This window comes from Cupressus sempervirens, chromosome 3, assembly GCF_028749045.1.
Source record: "Cupressus sempervirens isolate cs-2001-9-10 chromosome 3, ASM2874904v1, whole genome shotgun sequence".
Lineage (NCBI taxonomy): Eukaryota > Viridiplantae > Streptophyta > Pinopsida > Cupressales > Cupressaceae > Cupressus > Cupressus sempervirens.
Genome location: NC_143120.1, coordinates 677116510 through 677142865, shown reverse-complemented (window position 1 = coordinate 677142865; position 26356 = coordinate 677116510).

Here is a 26356-nt window from a genome sequence, read left to right as displayed (position 1 = left end):
TTGATTGTATTGGTATGGACAAAATGATTCTATCATTATTTTGTTACATTTCTTTGAAATAAAGAAAAATATTTCATATCAGATCTTGAGGTTTGAATATTTATTTTTCTAATTAAAATCAATTATATAGTTGTTTCTTTCTAATTATAGGAAATGGTCTTGTAGTGTTATGTTAAGGATGTGTAATCTTACAGTGATGGGTGAACATTAGAAAACCCTTTCGTGTATTTAGGTTAAAGATAAAAAAATTTATTCACATTCATTGCATATCTTTTGTGAGGGAGCTATACCTCTCAATTCAGAGGAGAGTTATCAATTAATAATAACTTATCCAACTATTAGTAAGTTTTTTCTTTCTTGTTAGGCATATCAAGTCATGTTTTGTATTTCTTGTTGAAAGAAAAATCTATTTACTAACAGTTTTTGGTGACTCTACTAGGGAAAAAAAAGTGAAGTTCTAATGCTTTCCTTTCCTTAGATATCTAAAGGTTGCCTCCCTAAGAATAGAGGTTGGTGACTTTGATCTTTTCAGTAAAAGATGTCCAGTATAAACATGGCCTTGACTGTAACTCAATCATGGTAGCCACATTTTGGTCCTTTTGGTCTACCTCATCTCATAATCATGCCCATTGGGTCAAAGAAATACTTTCCTAAGTATGTTGGAAGAGGTGATCAAGATCTTGAGAGCCATGTTTGAGTATTCAATACAACCTATGGGGTTCTTGGCATTTTAGAAGAAGATGTTTATGTCCACCTATTTTTTAAACCCCTTATTGACGATGTCATTTATTTGGTTTCAAAATTTGGAAGATTGGCACATCACTATTTGGAGTGTGCTATAAAATAAATTCCTTATGAGATTTAAACTAGTAGTCAATGTCAGCTACCTATTATGCTAGCTCTTCAAAATTTAGAAAGGAGAAGATGAAGAGATAAGAAGGTTTGTGGATTGATTCACCCAAACCTTGACAGAGATTCCACAAGTTGACCAACCTAGTCAAGCTAATTTGTCAATCTTTACTATAGCATTGCATCCAGAAGTTTGATTTCATCTCAAAAGGAGTAATTTATGTGACCTTGAAATTTCTAAGCAAGAGGCTGTTAAAAGTGAAGATGATTTATTTTTATCTAGTTGGTTTCAAGGAGATAACATTGCAAAATTCTTAGGTCTAGATTTGAAATTAAAAGATGAGCATACAAGTGATAAACCTTCACAAAAAATAATTTTCCTCTACGAATAGTAGTATCACCTAGAGGTCAAACCCAAAAAGAAAAGGCTTCTCCTCAAAATAGTAAAACCAACACCCTCTATTTTTTATTGTCAAATTATGACAATCTTTGGTGCAAAATATTTGGTAATACCTCCTTTATTTGAAAGCAATTCTCACCATACAATGGGATTATACCACCTGCATGTCGAATATGATGATGAGGATTCTCAAGAAGTCATACCTAAAGAGGGTAATTCTTTTGATATGATAGGATATTGTGGCCCACACATTGAGGAGAATAAAGATCATTCCCAATTAGATGATCTAAGTATGCCCCTTATAGAGGAAGAGTCAGCTGAAGATGAGTTGAATGCAAGCTTACTAATGGTTACCTCTCACCCAATCTTTGAATCTTTTTCTTTTGAACTTCCTAATGTAGTTTTAGCCATCAAAATTAATTAGAAAATAATGGTAGATTAGTATGAAAAAAGGAGGATTCACGAGGAAGAAGCAAAGGGTATCTGTCAAGCTAATGGAGAGGTAGAATATGAAACCTATTTATTCTATTACTCATCATCTTGAGGGAAATTTTGTCAACCTAAAATAAAAAAGGAACAAGAGGACTTGTACACTCCTATGAGGTGCTACTTAATAGGCTCAAATGTTTATTTTCAACCTAAGGTTAGACCCCAACTAGGCCATCTTCAAGAATTAGAGACAATCACATTCATCTAGAATAACAAGGATTCCCAAAAGGAAAAACCTCTCACATGCAAGAGTAAAAGAGACTTTCTCCAAACAATGGATGGATCAGCGAGTGAGATAAAACAAAGTTTGAAGGGCTGAATGATAAATGGAATTGGAGTGCACTTAACCCACTATACCTACCAATGGGTTTCCATGAAGATGTGATTGTTAGAGAAAACCTTCTTTTCCAAATGCAAGAATCACCTTCGAGTGGGAAAGACTATTTATTTCCCTTTAGCATGGAGAATGCTAAAGAAAATATACTACAAGGAAATTCCTAAGGACCATTAACATTTTCAACAAATACAATTCAATCCCACTTTCTCTTAGTGAATGAAGAAGGAGTTGTTCTCATAAAAACTCCAAGTATAAGCCTTTTCAATTCCTCTGCTTTAGATAAAGAGTTTTCAAACTTGCTTTCAGCAAAGGATGATGGATTTATCTAGACCAATATTGGCCCTATGATTGAAAAGGCTCACTTCTATCTTGAGGGTGTTTTGAATTATGAAAAGCTTCTTTTGTGTGCTAATCCCAAGGGTATGTGTGTTGAAAATGACATAATCCCTACTTTGAAAATTTTTGAACAAGTTTTGTTTTAGTGGATTTTTGGAAAAGGATTTGAAAATTATTTGTAGAGTATCTGGGAAAAATTATAATTTTATAATGAGATGTGGCTCTTTGAACATGATTATTGGTGGATAAGGTTCCTACAATTGATTAGTCTGAGATACCAAGAAGATGAGTTTTCCAAATGGAAGTGGTGTTGAGTTGTGCCATGTTGGCATAACTCATTGTGAATGGCTTCATAAAAGTTTTTCCTAGGTCCTATGGTGAGTTCTTCTCACCTATGTACATTTGTAAATCTTGTTTCTCTCTATTTTTGGCATTGTTTAGTATAGCTATTTGGTTTTTGTTTTGTTGGTTTGCTTTCATTTTTTGGTTGCTTCGATGTTGTTGGTTTTCCCTTGCTCTTTTCCTCTCTATAAGAAACTCCCTTTGTTATCCACCCCATGACTCTATTGCCCAATGGCTAGGCATTGGTCTTTACCATAGATTACTATATTCTTTGTGTCCCTCATAGCCCACATCCCCAGTCAGAGCCAATTGTTACCATGCTTTTAGCACTCGCATTCTAAAATTTCAAGTCAACTCCATAGAGGAAATTTTGGTTGGTTTTAAATTGCTAACAATGATTTATAAAGTGTGACTTGTGAAGAAGATAATGTTGGGGTATGTTGAACTTGAACCATCAAGTTTAGAACTTCAAGTTTAGGTTAGCATAATCAAGGCTCAAGTTTCAAGCTCAACATGAAATATCATGAGTGTAGATTTAGGTCTAGGAATTTAGTTCAAGATTCAGTGTTCAAATTTGAAAGCTGAATCAGATGTTGCAAATGTGTGACCCAAGTTTACTAATATCTATTTTGTATCAAACTAAGTTTTCCCCTCTCTTTTAGTAAAATTGCATATTAATTTCCCCTATGAAGTTTGTGTTTAAGAAAATTAAGAAATGAGGAATTAAATTTGAGGTTCATAACAAGAATCCAATGGATGTAATGAAATGGTTTCATAAAAAAAAATTTAGGTTAAATTCATGGTGACCATGACATGGTCAATATAGAACTAACATTGGGACTACAATGTTATCTTTCCTATTTGCCATAAATTGCATATGAAGGCCAATGTTAGGCACAAATAATACAAGATATGAGGCAAATTTTGAAATTAATCTTCAAAGACTTGAAGGTTGTAAGGGTTCTTAGCATGTGAATAAGTGTCATAGTAACTATTTATGACATCTAGTCTTCTTCAAAGCAATATACATATTTAGACATGTGCTTGAACCCGATGGACAAACATTTCTAAAGCTTTTGAATGCCTAAATTTTTGCCTCTACCTCATGCATATTGTCATAGGAATGAAATTTGAGAGGAGAATTTGCAATTCAACCCATCATCTATCGAATGGATGTATGAAGAATCAAAACCAACACTCTTGTAGGAATGCACAAAGACATTTATCAGTCTTATCTTTGAGATTTTATGTCACAATAGTATGAGGGCCATGTGAAAATCATAGGCACATTGAAAAGTAATAATAAGTGACACAAAACTATAGGTGACATGCTAGGTTACATGGAGGGAAACAATGTTACGATTAATAACATCTTACATGCATAATGTTGAGCTCGACCTCTATCAGCATCTCTTAATGTCACCTCTAATATGCTCAACTACCATCATGAGATATGCATGCTTGTCACATAACACTTCCAGCTTATATATGGTCATGGCCTAAGACCATTGTGTATCACTAACCTTTTAAAATTTCCTTAAAGTCTCCATTAGTATGTGGAACATGAACTATTGGGCATATGACCTATTGTCAAGTTGCCAAATGTATGTCCCTTCAAGATAAATGACAACAGATGGAACCCATAAGCCAACCTCAATAATTAATGGTGAAGTATTGACACCATTACAAGATGTGTCCTTAGTGATTGAATAATCTCTCACAAGAATCAAGGGTTAATAAAAGCCCATAGAGCAATAAGTCTACAAATTTAGTTTTGAGATATGTGTAGGTTGTAGGGGATGCATGAGAACTATTTGTCAAAATGTCATGATAGTATATGCAATAAGGTTGGAAAAATGCCATGGGTTCACGACATCATATCCAATAGACACAAGGTTTGATAGAGCAATCACCACAAAAGAGGGTCATGACAAAAAGAGAATTCATTTAGAATTAGTGGCATCAACTATGTAAAGCATAAAATCACATGTATGCCTAAGCCTTAGAGATACCAAAGATGACCAAATATGTGTCATGGAGTTGTGTGTCATGATTGAAGCCAAATTCTTTAGTTGTGGTGATTAACTCAATTACAAGGGAAGAAATTGAGACCTATCATGAATATGTGGAGAACCAAAGGCGTATCTCATGTGTACATGGAAATCATACAAAGATTGCTCTCACCTATGTCAATGTTTGACAGGATACCTGATTCATAAACCCTATCTTAGCAGATTTCAGGTTCCAATTCGATGAAGGTCATGTGAATGAAAAGAATGGCATGTCAAATGTTTGACATAAAACCAAGTTGCGTTTATTGGTTGCAAAATGAAGACAAATGATCCTAAATGAGCATAGGACTATATCAAGCTTAAGTTTCACTAGATGAATGAATGGGATTAGAAAGGATCTATGAACATGTTGATATAAGGGGAAATCATTATTCAAAACGAGTCCCAAGATAATGATTATTTGAGGTCATAAATTCCACATTAGCATCACGCCCTATTAAGTGTTGAGTCTACAGTCAAGTCCAAATGGGAAGAATGTAAGCATCAGGTTGGAAACAATAGAGGCTAAAGCTTACAAGGAGTTGTCAGTGGGTAGTTGAAGATCTTCAAACACTCAATGGACCTTGTCAAAATATACATGAACCTCTTGGTAGAGTGCTAGTAATTTTATGATAGTGATATAAAAGGATGAGTCAATTTTCCATTTGACACTTATTCAAAAACTCTTATAGAAGATTCAATAGGTCAATTGGTGATAAGCAACATGCACCTGAGCCTATTATTGAACAATTTTTCTATTTTGTAAGTCATGAAATTAAGACACCCATCTAAAATGAGAAATCCCTCATTCTTAAGAGCACATGATAAAGATCATATTAAGTGCTAACTCAGTAGCTAACATATGTCTTACATATAGCCAAAGTCCTCACAATAAGAGAAAATATCAAAGACTCGAAAAGATAAAGAGGGCTAAGCTAATTATTCCAAGAAATAGTTACCATAACTATCTTGAGGGTTATTTATTGCAAAAATTGAGTCGTAATCAAGGTTCTTCCATCCAGTCCAAGTTCTAATGCTACTACAAGGAGAAGACAGTTCTAGTTTGTAACAAAGAGATAAGGGAATTAGCTTTTTTTATTTTTTTGGTTTTTGATTATACTAGCAGGGACAAAATGATTCCATAGTTATTTTGTTACATTTCTTTGAAATAAAGAGAAATATTTTATATCAGAAATTGAGGTCTAAATATTTATTTTTCTAATTGAAATCAATTTTATAGTTGTTTCTTTTTTATTCTAGGATATGGTCTTCCTACATTATGTCAAGGATGTGCATGTTTGTAAATTAGTTGGTTGACAATTTGTAATTTGTGGAATATTTAATGTAATCCTCTCAATTTTCTCTATAATGTGAAAGACTTGGTAGATAGTCCTATGGTTGTTTGCTGGTTTTTATCTCATTATCAACTTATTAATCTTAAAATTACATTCATCTCATGGTGATGGGTGAATGTTAGAAAACCCTTTTGTATATTTAGGTTAAAGATGTATATGAGCAATGTTAGTATGCTAATAGAAACCAAATTTAAATAAAGCTTCTACAAACTAAGCAAAATTCATAAACTTCAAGATAGACTAAGATGAGCTCTCAATTGAGAATATGAGCCATTAATGGACTCTCTCAATAAGAAGCTCTCTTGTTGAGTAGCTTTATCTAAATGGATAGGATGTATGCTCAATATGCTTCCAAAGGCTTCAATGGATGATTGTGGATTTTTGGTGTGGATAGATGGCTTTAGTATGGATTTGGCTCTCAAAATAGCATTATAACTTTACTTCATGGATTGTGTTATTTTGCAAAGGGGAAGGATCCAATTTATAGGCAAGAGGCTTGAGGGTTTGAGGGCTAAGATGCAAGGATGGGAAAAAGCTTATGGAGGGCTCAGATTGCATGAGAGGAGAGCACATGGATTGTGCTTCCTTATAGCCAATCAAGGAGTGACACATGTCACATGGTGAGAGGATGGAGGAAAGGGGAAAGATGAGTCAAAAAAGGAGGCTCAAGGGATAAAATCTTCATAAAGACCCTCATAATGACTTGTAAGAGCAATAAAAGGGCTTGTAAGAGTCATTTATGACCTAGTGGACTTCATAAAGTTTTATGGTTGAGATATTTTGAGGGTGATGAGAGCAATTTCGACTTGGACTTGATTAAGAAGGTTTTAAGCTTGTTTAGGCTTGTGCAAATGATTAGAGGATGGATTAGGATGGTTTAGGATTAGCTTAGGGATAGGCAAGTGGATGACATTTAATGAGGGTGGGTGAAGGAGGAGATATTTGTTAACTTTGGCTTGGGTTAGTAAGTTTTAACCCATGTTTAGGGAATGTGACAAGGTTAGGAGGGGATTAGGATTAGGTTTAAAGACATCTTCTAGAAGAGTCTAGATTTTGGATGAGGATAAAGACTTTCTAGAATAGTCTAGAATTTCCTAGGATGAGGATAAATTAGATTTTTAGGAAATAAATAAAGTTTTATTTATTTCAAGGGTTTGGGTTGAGGAGATATTTATTAAAACCTTTTTAATAAACATGAGGATTAATATTTAATTTTAATTAAATATTTTGAGTTGGGGTTAGGGGTAGGAAATGATGAGATTAGTCTTTAATCGAAATTAAAGAAGGATTAGAAGATTTTGGAAGAGGTTATTGGTCATAAGGAAATTGGCCAAGTTTTGGGCAAAAAATAAATTTTTTATTTATTTTAGGATTTTTGGTCAATTTATTAATTAAATAATTAATAAATAAAGAAATAATGTTTAAATAAGATTTAAACATTTTTGGGAGGGATTCCTTAATTAAATATTTTTAATTAAGATAAAGGGATTTAATGGCATGAAAATTAATTAATTAATAAATGATGATGTCATCAGGACTTTTTCAGAAAATAAAAATACTTTATTTTCTAAAGGTTTTTAGGTGTCTACAAAAGATACATGTTGTTATTCACATTCATTGTATATCTTTTATGAGAGAGTTGTACCTCTCAATTCAAAGGAGAGTTATCAATTAATGATAACTTATCCAACTATTAGTAAGTTTTGTCTTTCTTGTCGGGCATATCGAGCCATGTTCTGTATTTCTTGTTGAAAGACAAATCTATTTAATAATAATTTATGAGGTCTCTTCTCTTCTTGTATGTTAGTCCATCAATAAAATCTTCATGAGGAAATAGCCAATATTTGAAAACCAAGGGTCTTGGAGGCTGAACATTAATGCTTTTAAGGTTCCTTCCTCTTCACTAGAATCCTAATTTTATACAATTACTTTGCATAGGTTGTTTCCTCATACCAACTCTTTTGGATTCAACTTAATATCATATTCTTGAACTTTGGCTATCTAGGCTTCTCTAGTATTACATCCTATCCCTTGGTGGGTCAAGATACTCTTGACAACTAGGTTAGGTACATGCACAATAAAATGTGAATACAAGACATAAAACCTAAAATTCTTGAGTTCTCTTACCATGGCATACACATTCTTTTCCATCTAAGAATACCTTAACTCATGCTCCTTGAGAGGGGTACTCATGAAAGAAATAGGTGCTTGAATACCTTCCCTATTCTCCTACATAAGTATGGTGGATATTGTGTGAGTTGATGCATAATAATATAGTATGAACTCTTTGGTAAAATTTTGGTGGAGTAAAATAGGAGCTTTAGCTATGGCTTCATTAATTTGATCAAAAGCCTTTCTTCTAGAATCATTCCACTTGAAGATTTGACTACCCTTCATCATGATGACTATTCACTTGGTAATTTTGGAGAATCTAGATTTACATGTTAGCAAATTCAATTGTTGGATATCTCTAACAAACTTAGGATCGATCTTAATACCTTCTTGAGAGACTATGTGATTGAGCAACCTACCTTTTGTACACACAAGACAAACTTCTTGGGATTAAGGGAAATCCCATGTTCCCTAAATCTCCTTAGTACTTTCTCAAGGTCATTCACATGACTTTCTCTTTTCTAGGAAAATATTGTTCAGTCATCTAGATATATGACAATGATCTTATCCTTGAGATCATAAAAACACAAATTTATGGCCCCTTGAAAGGTGGCTCCAGAATTGATCATCCCAAAAGGCATTCTATTATAGGAAAAAATCCCCCAAGGGGTGGTGAAAGTTGTTTTAAATTGATCATATGGATCCACTTCAAATTGATTGAAGCCTAAAAATCCATCGAACATGGACATCATTTCAAAGTTGGCCACTATTTGTAGTAGATGATCCATGTTAGGTAGGGTGTAGTTATCTTTTAGAGAGGCTTGGTTTAAATTTTTAAAATCCACACAAATTCTAATTTCTCCATTTGTTCCCCAAATATAGACAATGTTAACTATCCAAGCTGAATGGTGTGTTGGATAGATAATCCTTGCTTCTAACATCTTGTGGACTTCTCTAAAAATGGCATCTAAGATCAATGGGTTATAATTGCATTGCTTCTGTCTAAAAGGAGTTACTTCAGGCTTAAGGGGGATCTTGTGCTTAAACTCGTCATTCCTAAAGGTTTTAAAATCCTCATAGTATAATGCAAATACATCTTGGTATTCAAAAAGTAAACCTTTCACTCTAGTCCTTTCTTCGTTTGAGCAACTGCTACCAATATTAATCATCTTAAATTTGTACTTAGTGCCAATATTCATCCCCTCACCTTTCCTACCCATTTCCCTTCTTATATATGCATCATGTCTACCAAACAAATTTTCTAGAGAAATGAGGTGTCTTGGGATTTTTTTACCTCGGAGCTGCTTAGCATCAAGATCCAAATCTTTCTTTATATTAGAAGAAAATTATTGGCAAGAATTTTCACTTCCTTCAAAGTATTGATTACTGAAAGTCTTGGATCCTTCTAGGAAACATTAGATTTATTTATCACTTGTGAATACTAGCCACAATTTGGCATTGTCAAGTACACTGGGCCAAAAAATAAATTCAACATTGTATTGATTATCTTTGAATTTTTAATGTAGAATTAGAAGAGAAGAGGAGACAACTAACATATCTCCCTCATGTTTCATTCCCTAGGAATGACTTGTAAATTGAAAAGGTATCTAGGTCCTCAATTTCATTACAGACCCTGTTCCTACAGTTTCAAAGTCTTGTGTTCTTCACAATGTATTATCCTCATACTTGCTTCACTATGAGCTCTACATCTCCTTGGGATTTTATGATTTTCAATCCTCTTTTATTCACAATAGTTATTCCCAATGTCAATGATTTTTATTCTACAATAGTATTTGTGTTCTTGAATTGTAGCTTATGTGCAAGTTGTGTGAGATCTCCATCAAGGGAAATGAGCACCACACCTACTCTAAATCCAAAAGTTGCATAACTGCCACCAATTCTAAGGCCCAAATTTTTTTTCACTAGGAGGATTTGGTTGTTCATCTAAAATTTTTAAGTCAAAGAACATCACATAGTTCCCAAAATCCATTTCTTGATATAAAATTTGTGCCTTGGGATCATCATATTTCATGACAGTAAATTTGGATTTCTCCTTAGTTTCTAGCTTAATCCTTTTATTTCCAATAGGGATTATGACATGAGACCAACCTAGTTTGATTTCCCCTCCCATATCTTTAATTTCCCCTCCCATATCTCTATAGAAGCTCCTACTCAACAACATACCATAGATAGCCAAAATATGAGCTACCATGATAATTTATTTCATTCTCTTTGTAGGGTATGCTACTAAAGCTACTTGTGCATCTTTTACTTGATCTAAAAGAGGGATTTGTTTAGCATCCATGGAATAACAATGTTCAAAGGTTTTTGTTAAAGGTATGCCTAGGGCATGAGCAACAATAGAAGGTGTGACATTGTTAGAGGCTCTTGAGTCAATAACATAATTAATCAATTTGTGACCATTTACTTATAAGGATATGTAAAATGGATCAAGTTTTTGGCCAGGAGAGGTAGCTAAAACTAAGGACTCTTCTTCTTTAAAGAGAATGGGTAGGAATAGTTCTTCATTATCAAGTGGGCCATTACTGACTTGGGGTTGGTAATTATTAATAGTAGTGTTGACACTAATATGGTTTTTTCAATTAGTTTTACCTTTGCAATAATCTACTAGTTTTTGTAGTTCGGGAGGGTAAGTTTTCAAGTAATCAAGGGGAGAAACTTGGATACAGGTGTCCTTTCAATATTGAATAATATCAAAATAGGAATGAATCTTACCATTTGGCTCAATTTTTTCTTTTTCTTTCCTTGAATAAGAAGTAGATGCACTATTCATAGCCATTGAAAAACTAGGAGCTATGTTCCATGTAGGAACTGAGTTCACTGAGTTCTTGTCTCTTTGACTTCTCATTTCTATGGTCATTTTTACTCCATCCAAGGTGGTGAAGCAATCACCTCTAATGTTTGAATCTAATTCATACACTAAGAATAATGCTCCAAAGTCACCAAAGGGAGTAGAATCACCTTCACTTTTAGGATATTCGACTATTAGCTCATTACTGGCATTGAGTTGCTTGTATATATTCACCTCCAGACAAGAGTCAGCATCATGATCTGCTCTTAATTGAAATATGCACATATTTTTCTTCTTGGGAGCTTGCTCTATGGAAAGTTTTTATTGAGAAGATGGTAATTATAATGATTTTCCATTATGTTGCCTTCTAGAACTTTCCTAGTAAGGTTGCTAAAAAGAAGGAACTATTTTCCCTATTTTCCTCTTCATGGAAATCATCTTGTTTGATAATTTATGAAGAATAGCTTCCATGTTATTGGTTGTACTAGCAACAAAATTTGTCGATGTTCCACTCTGAAGCTCTCTCTTCCACTTTTTTGGCTACTATCAAGTCATCCTTTAATATATTGTTAAGGTCTGAGTAGCTTGAAGATTAGCCACATGTGCTCTTCTAATTTTAAAATAGATATCAAGAGGCATTGAGCTAATGAAAAACATCTTTTGATTGTTTACACTCATCCTACTCACAATAGGGATTCAGTTGACCAAATTGTTGAACCTTGCAATGAAATATTTTATAGGAATACTAAGTTCCTTCTTAACTTGTGTAAGTTGAGACAACAAAGTATATTCATCTTTTGTAGCATGCCTCAAACCAATTCTACATGTCATCCTAGGTTGTAATACATCCCACTAGAAGATGTTGAAACCAATCAGTTGCATTTTCAACAAGATTCTCTATGAACATCTTTACCACTACATCCTCATGTTGAGGAAAAACAATGCTACATGTTACAAAGAAAGAAGATATGTGCTTATTGCTCATAAATAAAGGTTTTCCCATCACCATTGAATTTGGGGAAGTTCTTTCAAGAAGCTCTTGGTATGTCGTTATTAGCATCAAGTCAAAGAGGTTCAATAACATTTCCACAAGGAACAACAATTGAAGCAGGAATAACTACTAGTATTGGATGAAAGGTGATGACAATAGGGGATACCATTTTGTGAAGGGTGAGACCATTACATAGTAATGGAATCTAAGTGTGGAAGATAGGAGGGGAAGAGGAATTAATTTCTCTAGGAAATGGTGTGTGGTGGTGGAAAAAGAGCTCCACCATTGTCTTGAAACATTGGATCTTGTGAGCAGGTTCTTCCTCTTCTTGGAGGATCTTCCAATATTGGGAAATCTTCTTTCTTTAATTCTTCAAACACTGGGTCAATTTTCACTTTTCCATGAATACCTTTGGTATACCTAGGATCTACAGTGGATTTCTTACCTCACATTGGGAGTGCTTAACTCAATATTTTTTCCAACAACAGACCTTTCTAATACTCAACATTTTCTTCCTCTCTTTCTAGTGCAAAGATAACTCTTCAATACTCATCAAGGGATTTCTAATTCTTTCAAGCAAGTGTATTCAATTGGTTTATTATGTCTTCTTGTTCATCTTCAAAGGAAAGTTTGGATTGCACTATTGAGATTTGACCTTCATGAGGAAACACCATTTCTAATTATGAGATAATAGGAATGACCTGATGAATTTAGTTCCAAAAGAGATGGATTTTAAGTTATCCAATCAAGCCATAGATAGAATTACTAGGAAAATTAGGGACAAGCAAGTAAATCCCTAGTAGAGTCACCAAAAACTATTGATTAATATTTTGTCTTCCTTAATTCTATGATTTATACCTTGACTCTTAGTGTGCCCAATGGAAAATGGAAAACATAATAGGTAACAATAGAATGGGTCAGTCTATTAATCTATCAAATACCCCTAAATTGATAGGTATAGCTCCCTTCTAAATGAAATATTTGCAATGAATTTTATTTTTTAATGTTTTTGGGGTATGCTCTTAACTAGAGAGAAGGAGAGGCCAACAACCAAATTGTTTAACACTTCAAACAATCTAGGAAAACTTAAAAATGAAGACTAACACCTAATATGCAACCTATTCTACCTTAGATGTAGGACTAATAAACATGCAAGACTACCTATGACAATATGAGAGGAGAAAGAATGACTAATTGGGCAATTCCAAGATTGCTGAATTAACTAAGATTTAAGAATACCCAAATTGTCCCCTTTTTAGCTACTTCATTAATCAAATCTTGAACTTCTCATACAAACAATAAACACACATGAACTAATGTGCACAACACATGGGAAAAGAAAAATACTTATGCCAAGAAAAGTAAAGCTTATAATCTATTGAGATGAAAGAAATAAAACCAAGTTTACTTGCAATCTTTTAGTTTTCAATTATGACACATTCATTCCAAGTATTATACAGTAACTAAATGACCAAAAAAAGAAAATGTAGACTCAGAGTCACACACAATAGTCCTAGCTACAGGAGTTCACCCACAAATAATTTTTTGATCTTATTAATTTCTCAAAAAATTACATATATAGGCCTCTTGAAAATGGTGAGTTACATTTGATGATTGTATTATAGAGAATCTCTAAATGGAGGAAGCTTAAAATAGGACTTGATTGGGTCATCATCTATTACAAAGTCTAAGCTTATAAGAAGATGCCAAAAATGGCTACAAAAGAGAATTGAGAAAAAAGAGAGGGAAATAGATGTCTAAGAGAATATCAAAGAATCATATTTTATTTGGGGTCATATCCTTAGCTCTATAATCTTTCATTGCATCTGTTACTTTATCTAGTTCATTGACACCTAGGATTATGATGTTATCATCTCAAATCATCCATTAGTCATGCATCTTTGTCAACTCTTCCACTATGGTAATCTTTGATTGGAACTTTTTTGATGCTCATATCAAGATAGAATCCATTGATGAAAGATCATAGATCATTAAAACTAGGAAGTTGACTAGATTAGTGACCTCATCAAAAAAAGCTAGGAATCTGGCTTTCATTCAGTCAATGTCCACCAATCAACCATTGCTAGATATATATGATTCTATGTGTAACACTTTTAAGTATGTAAAAATATTCTCCATGACCTTCTACACTAGATCATGTACATCTTTAAGATCATTTTTAGAGCTTATAGGTGTTCCCACTATGAACTCTAAAGATTTCCTCAAATGAAGCAATGGCTCTTGACCTGATTTGAGGATCCTGTGGGTGATGATGATGTTATCCTTCATATCAATCACCTCTTTCAATAATGCCAATTATTCCATCAATATATCTAATGCTTTGTGTACGGTGATTTGATGAATAGACACTACCTCCCTTAGCTTGTTAGCATCTAATAGCAGATTTCTCAAATTCTCATTGAGTGGGGGACCTTGGGACTTCATTTGATCAATACATGATTAGCCAATTTGACCAAATTTCCTTTCCTATTACAACTTCAAAATAAAGTTACTATTCTCTTCTTTATTTGGATCAAATGTACTTCTTGAAGTGCTTCCAAGTGTAGTTCTAATGTAATCCACCAATTCTTTGTTTGAGGCCTTTGGTGCCTCTTTTTCTTCCCACAACTCCTCTAGTCTTTACTCTATCTTTTAATTGGTAAACTGCATATATTAACCATGGAACCATGCACAAGAATACCAATGTCAACCATTATGATTTAAATGTCATTGGAAGTGATTTCATGGAACTTTCCCTCCTTCTAAGGCTTTTCTATCTCCATTAAGATGTGACCAATAGAGGGATTAGTGGCCAATGTTGCTATAGGCTTCTACTTCTTCATCTTTTGCAATTGTGGTTGACAAAAGGTTGCTTGTATGATGAGGCCCTTGGATGGCACAACTTCCTTATATCTTGCCTTTTTTCCAATCAATGATCTCTTCCAACCATGACCCAGTTGAGAGGAAATTGATCATCAATTGAAGGGTTATGGGATCAAATAGCTTCCTTGCACTAGTGGTGTCTTCTTTCTCTAAGTAGCATTGGGGAAAGCAGTCACTTTAGTAAGTAAAAGGGCCAATGTATCAATCTACTAAGATGTAGGCTTCTCTCCATACATGGGATTGGTGCCACCATCAAGGTTGATGACTAGGATAGGGAAGGAAGGCTTGGCCACCACTTCTCTTGCTCTTTCTGTTTCTTCTTGTCCCCAACTTTTCCTGTATCTAGAAGAGATCCTCCTCCACAAGTAGGGGTAATCTAAACATCCTTCTCTAGAGGTTGATCTATGCCTTGGCCAATAGACGAAGTAGGGCCCATAGATAGTAATAGTGGTGTATGCTGCTATAGTTGACTCAATAGTTCTAGAAGAAAATTCAATAGTAGAGTTTGTGCTCCATATTCTTTTCTTTCTTTCTCTAGTCCAATCTACCCATTTATCTATACTTTTAATGATCTTGTACATTACAACCTCCATTTTATCAATGATAGGACCTTCAAGAGGGTTATACAGAATGCGAGTTCCCTTAATATGCTCAAAGGACAAAGGATACATATAGGAGTCATCATCTGCAAGATCAAAAACATCAATAAAGTCATTATAGAACTTAATATCATCAACTATGAGCTTGGACCAATCCTCTCCTAGGTTTGGTATTCATTGTGACATTTTGTCAAAAAAATTCAATGTCTAGAACATGTCTGTGAGCATATCCTAGCTTCAAATGATCACTCACAAAGTTCAATATCACATTGAGGCCTAAGAACTTCATAGTCAACCAACTTGATCTTAATCTCAAAAATTTTAGCTAGATTTTGAGCATCAGATCTAGAGGCAAAGAAATAGGATCCAACAACTATTGGGAAGGAAATCCTAGCTATCTTCTTTATATTTGAACATAAGGTATTGACTTCTAGGACACAATTCAACAAGAAAGTCTTCACTTAGGATAGCCTTGCAATTCATGGTACAATCTCATAGTGAAGGTATCATTCACTTTCATGTAGTCCTCAAAACTCTATTGCAGCTAAAGGTATGGGTAGACCTCATACACCCTCATATTATCATCATTGTCTTTAATGTTGGGAAGACTTGACAGTAGGTAACATATGGCTAAGATATAGATTAAATATGAGGACATATTAAACTTCTTGAAACCCTAGCTAAATTCAACCACAAGGCAAACTTATCACATATGATCTTGGCCTAGTCAATTTGTAGTCCCTTGGAACATATGGCTTGTACAAGGAAGAAGTAATGCTCAATGAAATTCAGATTTCCTTCCTTTCCTTTCATTCTTAGTAGTATTGCCAGGATGTCTTTTCAAATTGGTTCAAAAATGAGCTTTTAGCATTTTTCTCTTCTTGGAATGAGGTTTTTGGAACCAAGTTCTCAGCATATGATCTCTTCTCAAGGTTTTCTTTTCATTAAACATAGATTAGAGGAGGAAAAACCAATATCACAGTACTCTTCCTTTACTAGCATGTTGAATGTAGATTGCATCAAGGCCTTATTTATTGAGAGAAGGATCTATTGATTAGGATGCAAGATTTGATTTGTTTCTTGATTATAAATTTTGATGCATTCCATCTCTAGTTATAGAGCCTACACAACTATGGGAAATCTAGCAACTTCCACCTATCCACTTTCTTTCAATTTCTAGGTAATTGGGTGGATGGGATGAGAATTAAGCCTTCTGTTAAGATCACCTAAGTTGTAGAACTTGAATGAAGTATCAATGAGATATTTTAATTTACTTTCCAAGCCTTTGAATCAATCATAATTTACTACTCTAATTACCATTTTCTTATGATTTTAAAGAGGAGGCAACTACTCAATTTATGGTCATTAAAACAAAGAGGAAGCAAGTTTGAAGCAATTCCAATGAAATAGATGCAAAAATCTGAACATTAATGCCACATGAATGAAGTTAAGCCCAACCAATGATCATAATTTTAGGATTTTCAAATAATTTGATAATCAACAACTATTTAAAACTTTTCATTTCTATGCATATAAAGATTCATAAATCTAAAAGCTATATTACTTTACTTAAAGTGAAGTAGTATAGTCAAAAGCCACTTAACGAACCATAGGGGTTTCAATTTAATAGAAAGTTGCATGTTTATTTTAGGATTTGGAATAAGGATCCACATGATAACTCATTATATATGGAGGGCAGAGCATAGATCCATCTTTTTGTAAGCATATCTTTCCTTTGATTCAGGATCGTAGTGTGAGGAATGATCCTTCGATACCTCGGGCACTTCATTTTCTATTTCTCCACATCAAGCATTTGAACACTTGATCTCCTTTATATCAAAATTTCACCTCCACAACTAACTTTACTAAAAGCATCTTTTGGGAATCTTCATAGAATATTCTCATACTATAGTCACGTAGTGCTTTATTTCCCAAGTCTTTTAAGGTAGTAGCCATTTTATATTTTCACAAAATGGAAAACTCCTTTGAGATCCATGCTTTTTGCGAGAAGGAACACTCTAAGGAATTTTCCCCTTTCTTCGATCAAATCCCTTGAGATGAGATTTCAAGCATGGATTCATCATTAGTTGAGATTTATTCATTTTTAGTATCATGCTTGGGTCCCATCAATGCATAAAAACTTTGAATGGAGCATTGGCCATGTTGTTTTCACAAATAGAATAGAATGCTTTCTATTTCATTGACAAGTAGCTAAAAACTTGTAGACCCACTTCTTTGCATAAGAATGGATTTTCACCTCAGAACTTTGACTTGAGAAATTCTTAGCTCTAACTTGCACTTTTCTATATTGTTCCATCATTATTCAAATGAGTGTACAATTGTGAATACTATCATGGCTTTGTACTTTGGGTTCATGCTTGATGAAATTTGCCAAGTTCAATAGCTAGCCAGATTACTTAGAATCTAAAGGAAATGAGGATATTGGGGTAATAAAGAAGTTACAAAAATAAGGAGGAATCACTTCTCATTAGGAAGACACTTAAAACATATCCCAAACAAACATAAATCACATATGCCCCGAATGCATTAAAATGAAAATATTCTCACATGGAGGAATTAAGGAAGATAAAGCAAGGGAGATCTAGAAAAATAGGAAAAGTGGGATTCTTGGGAACATTCATGAAAAGTGAGTCACCTAGAGGCTACCTTGACAAGAAATCTAATCGAAATTTCAAGGAAAATCAACAAGTACAAATTTACAAGGGATAGACCAAAAGTTAGCAACAAGATCTCAATAGCATATCTTTAAACTTGCATCACCCTAGTCCCTTTGATTTCTAACTTGCATTAACCAATATTCACAAATCGAACACAATTCACTTGCTATCCACTTACAATTGTTACACAATAAAATGCTTCATCGAAAGGAAAATAACCTTCCTTTATACTATGTCCTCAAAATAATTCTTTGAGTTGGCCTTGAGGCTTTTGCAATTAATTCTAATAGGATCTTATTAAGATATTTCAATTTATTACATCTGTTCACAATTATAAAACAATGTTGGCTCACAGTAAATATAACTTGTGACATGTATAACCTCTGACCTTACACACTCACTAAAATCATCATCAAGTTGACTATTGTCATTATCTAACTTCACTCATTATGGTTCTATCCATGTTAAGAGATACAATCCAAACATCAAAAACTACTTCTTAGGTACTCTATCTACACATTGTCCTCTATAATGCTTGAATAACTCTTGGATATCTTCAAATCTCTACACCTACACTTGTCCATTATATCAAGATAGAATTTAGAATATATCTTCAACTAGACTTGACCTCTATTGGATACAATTTTTCAATTGTGTGTTGTCTTTGATGTTACACAAATGTCATATCCGTTACCAATCAGAGTTTATCGAGCTCAGATGGTCAGTAAGGAAAGAGACAAAGTATACTGAGCTCAAATGGTCAGCAAGGCAAGAGACAAAGTCTACTTAGCTTAGAAGGTTAGAAAAGAAGGTTTGCAGTTTCTACCAAGCATTCTTAGACTTTACCTTGCACAAATAGTTGTTACCAAGCTTTCAAGGTTAGCAAAGGAAATTTAGTTGTTACTAAGCTCACTCAGTCATCAAGAGAAAATAGTTCATGAAACAATTCTAACCGAGCTTTCATGGACAGTGAAGGAAATTTAGTTCTTACCGAGTTCACTCAATAGCCAAAGGATTTCACAAAAATTGTAGTGTTAACTAAGTTGAGATGGTGAACTCAAGAAATTATTTCTAGAAGTAGTATTTATCGAGCAAGGTTGGCCAATGAAGGATTTCATTTTTTTGTGAAAGAAAGTTTATTTGTTTAATGTAATATTTGTAGCCAACTAATGTATGGTTTATTGGTAAATGTAACTTGTGAATGAGTTGACTTGATAATTTGAATGGTATATACAAGAGGTCAAGTTGTGAATTCTAATGGAAGCAATGGGTTTGATGTAATGTGAATGAGAAGGAGGATTGATTATTGTGAAGGTGAATTTTGAAGGAGGATCAAAGATCATTGAGGAGCAACAAAGCTATACTTGATCGAAAAGGATCTAATAGTGTAGAATAGAGATTTGTAATCAGAAAACTTAGTTGCATCTTATTCAAGTCAATTCATTGTTACTTTCTAACCATTGTAGCAGTGATTTCAAACTCTCTTAACAGAGTTAGTTTAACAACCATTTTGTAAATCCTCTAACAAGATGATAGTTCAAATGAATTGTTCTAAATACATCTAGCAAGGCCAGTCCTAACAAGGTGATTAAATCCTCTAATAGGGTCACACCTAATAGTGTGTATTGTAACCTTTAACAGGGTTGGCTCCTAACAGGGCTCACTTTAGAAGAGTGAAAAATTGGTGGCTAGTTACTTGGTGATTTTTCCCATATTGGGTTTCCATGTTAAATCTAGTGTCTCTTGTGCTCATGTTATTTACTTTTGCATGCATCTTAATAATTATAAATGCTTGAAGATTAGTAACAAATTAATCTACCGAGTTACAAAATTTTTATAGTGTTTATCGAGTATCAATAGTAACTAGTTATTTAAGACATCTAAGAGATCTGTGGATTTGTTTTTGTGGTAACTGATTCACCCCCCCTCTTAGTCACTCCATCTATAATTCTAACAATTGGTATCAGAGCTCTTGGTGCTTGCAGGAAAAGATTTCAAGGATCTAAGCTAAAGATCAAGATGTCTTACAAGAGGGAAATTCTAAGACTTAACAAGGACAACTTCTCAGCATGGTAGGGATTGATGAGACTTCATCTCACTTCTATTGGTGATTCAGGACTGAAGTACCTTGATCAAAAATATTTAGAACCTTTTGGTACATTATCTATCAATGATATTGCTAAAAAGAAGACTCAGAACAACATGATGATGGATATAGCATCTTATTTGAGTTATGAAGAATTTGATGACATCAAGGATTGCAAAACTACTTTTGAAATGTGGAACAAGCTGAAAGAGATATATGGAGGAGATGATAATGTGAGAAGAGCCAAAGTAGAAAGTTTGAGAGGATAATTTGATCAAATGAGGATGAGAGAGGATGAAAATATTGCAAAATATGTTGAAAGAGTTAAAGCATGTGTTAGTACAATCAAAGCATCTGGAGGAGATATCAAGGAGGGGATAGTTATAAGTAAAGTTCTTAGAACTCTACTTCCCATTTATGTAATTAGAGTCTCTGCGATTCAAGAAAGAAGATGTGAAGCAAATCATAAGATAAATTTAGAAGCCATAGTTAGAAGATTCACTGCATTTGAGCTAGACAACTCTGATAATTATGTTCCAACTGCCAAGAACATTGAATCAACATTTGAAGCCAAGCTTTCACTCAAAGAAAAAGGAAAAAATATAAAGGATCCTCAGTTAGATAGTGATGAAGAATCATAACAGAGTTCAAATAGTAATCTTGAGGTAGTTGAAGCTCTGCTAGCAAAGAAATATTCAAGAGGCAAAGGGAAATACAAAGGTAAGGTTCCTCTAATATATTCTTCTTGTGAAGAAATTGGACATATTACTACTAGGTTCCCAATTAAGTAGAACAAGGATGAGAAGAAAGGTCAAAAGTGCAATGGCAAGAAAGATTTCAAATCATTCAAGGATGAAGGTAAGAAAATATGTTTTATGGCTAAAGATACTAATGATTCTGATGATGAAAAAGAAGATAAATTTATTTACATTGCTGTAAAAGATGAGTCTGATAATGATGAAGAAATGGTACTCATTTCTCATGTGAGTAGAAATGATACATGGATTATAGATAGTGGTTGTTCTCATCACATGACTAGTGATAAAACTAAGTTTGAAAATTTTGAAGACTATGATGGTGGCAGTGTAAGACTTGGTAACAATGAACCTTTTTGTATAAAAGGAAAAGGAAGAATCTCACTAACCAAGGAACTTGTATGTGATAATGCATATTGGGTAGAAGGACTAAAGCACAATTTTTTGAGTGTGGCACAACTACTCAATAATGGATTCAAAGTGGAATTTATGCATGGAAAAGCAAGACTGTTGGATGGCAAAGGAAAGCTAATTGGATTAGGCACTCAAACAAAAGGTAACTTGTTTTATCTTGAACTTGGTGAATGTTCATGTTTTATTGCTCAAGTTGAAGAAAGTTGGTTATGGCATAGGAGGTTATGTCATGTAAAATTTGAGAACTTGATAAAAATAAGTAAATTCAAGAAAGTAAGAGGTATTCCTAACATAAAGAAACTTGAGGTTGGTCTATGCAAGAATTGTAAAATTGGCAAGATGGGAAAAACTTGTTTTAAAAGCAAGAACTATCAGTTTGAATTTTTTTTAGAAATTGTGCATACTAACTTATGTGGACCTATTGGCATTGAAAGTTATATTGGTGAAAAATTCTTCATTCTTTGTGTTGATGATTATTCAAGAATGATGACTTTCATGTACCTAAGAGAGAAATCATAAGCATTTGAAAAGTTCAAATGGTATTTGGCTAGAATAGAAAAGGAAATAGGCAAAAGACTAAAAATTTTAAGGTCTGACAGAGGTGTTGAATTCATTTCACACGAGTTCAATAACTTCTACATTGAAAGGGGAATCAAAAGACAGGTTTTAGCACCTAGAACTCCTGAACAAAATGGAATAGCTAAAAGAAGGATTAGATCTATCATGGACTATGCAAGAACCTTAATGATTGAGAAGAGCATTTCTATCAAATACTGGAAGGAAGTTGTTAGCACTATAGGTCATACCTTGAACTAAGTACATCTGAAAAAATGACTCATTCAAAACCAGCTATGAGTTGTGGTATGGCTACAAACCCAATATAAGTTACCTAAAAGTATTTGGAAGAAAATTTTACATTTTGAAAGAATCTAGAAAAGGTAAATTTGATGTAAAGGGTGATGAAGGAATATTTTTGGGATATTCTTGCAAAGGTAAATCATATAGATGTTTGAATTTGTCTACTCATAAAGTCATAGAAAGTGCACATGTGAAAGTTGATGAGTTTGCAAAAAGAACTGAAGAAGAAAGCAAAAGGGAACATGAAGACTACAGGAGATTTGTTTACATTAAACCTGATACAATGCCAAATACACCTATCAATCAAGAATTTTCAACTCCAAAGTCTTTAGTAATTGAGTCATAGGAAGTTCAAATCAAGCTAATACCTACCAAATTTCAAGAACTCAAGTTGCAAATAGAAGCTACCAAATCAACATCTATCGAGCCTAAGCAACCATGACCAGAACAAAAAGTTGAGACATAGAAGGATAACAATGCAAGTCATTCAAAAGGCAAGGAGCTTGTGTTAGCCAAGTATGTTAGGAAGCATCATGCACTAGATCAAATAATTGAAAATAAATTAGAAGGAACAATGACAAGAAGTAAGTTGAAAGGCACTTGTTTACTTGTTTATTTTGAACCTAGAAATTTCAAAGATGCATTAGAAAATGAAAGTTGGATTGAAGCTATGAATGAAGAGATAGAACAAATAGAGGAAAAAAAAAACATGGACTCTTCTACCTAGACCTAAAGAAAAAAATGTGATTGGAATTAAGTGGGTATTTAGAAACAAGTTAAATGAAGATGGTAAGGTGTTAAGGAAAAAAGCTAGACTAGTATGCAAAGGATACTCTCAAGAAGAAGGTGTAGACTATGGAGAGACTTTTGCTCCTATTCTAAGATTGGAAGGTGTCAGAACCTTACTTGCATATGCTACATACAAAGCATTCAAAGTTTATTAGATGGATGCCAAGTTAGCATTTCTCAATGGTATATTGGATGAAGAGGTTTACATTGAATAGCTTGAAGGTTTTGTCGATCCAGAAAAGAAGGACATGGTTTGCAAATTTCATAAAGCATTATATGGTTTGAAACAAGCCCCTAGAGCATGGTATGGAAGACTAGAAACCAGTTGGAACTCCTATGTGTATTGGATCAAATATTGTATAGATCTATGATTGGAAAGTTGCAATATGTAGTGTACATAAGACCAGACATTGCCCTTATAGTAGGAATTGTAGCAAGATTCTCAGAAAAACCAAAAGAAAATTGCATGATGGCAATCAAAAGGATCATAAGATATTCAAACAGAACTAAAGATTATGGATTATGGTATAAACTTGGAGGAAATCTAGATTTAAAAGTGTTCACTGATGTGGATTGGGCAAGGAATGTTGATGATAGAAAGAGTACAAATGGAGGAGCTTTCTTTCTTGGAAAGAGGTTGGTTTCTTGGACAAGTAAAAAGCAGAACTGTACATCCTAGTTCACAGCAGAGGCTGAATATGTTGCAGCAACAGTAAACTGCTCAAACATTGTGTGGTTCAAACAATTATTGGAAGGTATGAAGCAAGAAATAAAAGAACCTATTATTATGTTTTGTGACAACACAAGTGCAATTAACATATCTAAGAATTGATTGATGCATTAAAAAACCAAGCATATTTCTATAAAGTATCACTTTGCTAGAGAATTGGTACAAGAAAAGGAAATCAGATTAGAATATGTCCATACAAAGGAACAAATTGCTAACATATTCACAAAGCCTTTACTTAAGGATGCATTCTTGTATTAAAGAGGTAAGTTAGGGGTCATTCCCCAATCTAAAGCTCACTAAAATATAGTTTTAGTGATGCATCAACAGGAACAAAATTGAAGATCTATCAGTTGATGCAGCAAAGTAATGAAGACATTATATATGAATTAGTACATAAGGTACAATGCTATTCATTTGATTTGTGTTGTCTTTGGAATGTGTTGTCAAAGAGGGAGAGTATACTATCATATCTTTCTAAAATTTGCAAGAAAATGAGAGTCTATGTAAGAGAGAGAGATTATTATGAAAGAGGGAGATTACTATATTCGGGAAGTTTGGTATAACAGGAAAAAGTATTCTATCATAAAAGACTTGTTTTCAAATTTCATTCTACTATGACATGTTGTGTTTCCATCAATGCCAAAGAGGGAGATTGTTGGATACAATTGTTTAATTGTGTGTTGTCTTTGATGTTACACAAATGTCATAACAATTACCAATCAGAGTCTACTGAGCTCGGATGGTTAGCAAGGCAAGAGACAAAGTCTATCAAGCTCAGAATGTTAGTAAAGAAGGTTTACAGTGTCTACCAAGCATTCTTAGACTTTACCTTGCACAGACAGTTGTTACCAAACTTTCAAGGTTAGCAAAGAAAATTTAGTTGTTACTGAGCTCACTCGGTCATCAAGAGATAATAGTGCAGGAAACAATTCTAACCAAACTTTCATGGATAGTGAAGGAAATTTAGTTCTTATCAAGCTCACTCAGCAGCCAAAGGACTTCACAAAAATTGCAGTGTTAACCAAGTTGAGATGGTTAACTCAAGAAATTATTTGTAGAAGCAGTATTTACCAAGCAGGGTCAGCTAGTGAAGGATTTCATTATTTTGTGAAAGAAAGTTTATTTGTTTAATGTAATATTTGTAGCCGACTGATGTATGGTTTATTGGTAAATGTAACTTGTGAATGAGCTAGGTTGATAATCTGAATGGTATATACAAGAGGTCAAGTTGTGAATTCTAAAGGAAGAAATGGGTTTGATGTAATGTGAATGAGAAACAGGACTAATTATTGTGAAAGAAAATTTTGAAGGATGATCAGAGATCATTGAGGAACAACAAAGCTATACTTGATCGAAAAGGATCTAATAGTGTAGAATAGAGATCTGTAATCAGAAAACTTAGTTGCATCTTATTTTAGTCAATTTTTTTTTTACTTTCTAACGATTGTAGTAGTGATTTCAAAATCTCCTAATAGAGTTGGTTTAGCAACCATTTTTTAAATCCTCTAATAAAGTGACAACTTAGTTGAATTGTTCTAAAGACCTCTAGCAAGGCCACTCCTAATAGGGTGATTAAATCCTCTAATAGGGTCACAGCTAATAGTGTGTATTGTAACCTTTAACAGGGTTGGCTCCTAATAGGGCTCACTTCAAAAGAGTGAAAAATTGGTAGCTAGTTACTTGGTGTTTTTTCTCATATTAGGGTTCCAAGTTAAATCTGGTATCTCTTGTGCTCATGTTATTTACTTTTGCATGCATGTTTTAGATTAAGGTAAAAGTAGGTTTTGAAGGGGCCCCGAAACCCTTGACATCAAAAAGAAAGATATACCATGGAGCTCTACCAGGTTATAAATGGACCTGAAACTAGTAGTACAATTAAACTAGGTCCAGCAAGGACCTAAAACCAACAGAAGTGTTCAGAAAGAGAAACCAATGAGGACACTAGAACCTAAAAAAATAGACTAGAAAGTGAGGCAACTAGAGAAGTCTCCCAGACCAGGAAAATCACCTAGGATTACTGATCAAATTTGTTCTTCTAGTCACAACTTCTTTAGAAACATTCTTTCTCCAACACTTATTCTTGAAGCAGGAGAAACTCAGGCTTTTGTTATCTAAAAAAATCCTAACAATATCCAGATTATGAATACTGTTCAACCCCTTAATATACCAAGTAATGATTTTCATATCTATTTTGTAGGGGTAAAATCTAGAATAATTGCCTACCTGCCATCAGCAATATTTTGCATACTTTCTAACTATCTGGTTTTCTTAGTGGTTCTTCTTCCAGATTTTTCTAGACGACCAACATCTGGTTTCACCTTGGACTATTGTTCTACTCTTTTTCCAGATTTATCGAGAGTAGAAGCAAGAGAATTTATCTTGGTTTGCTGAACTATTTTGCTACTTCTAGTCTCTACCCCTTTAGTAATGTTCTTAACATCAGCTCTTTTTCTTTGGTTTGTTTTATACTTTAAGTTATCTCCTTTTTCA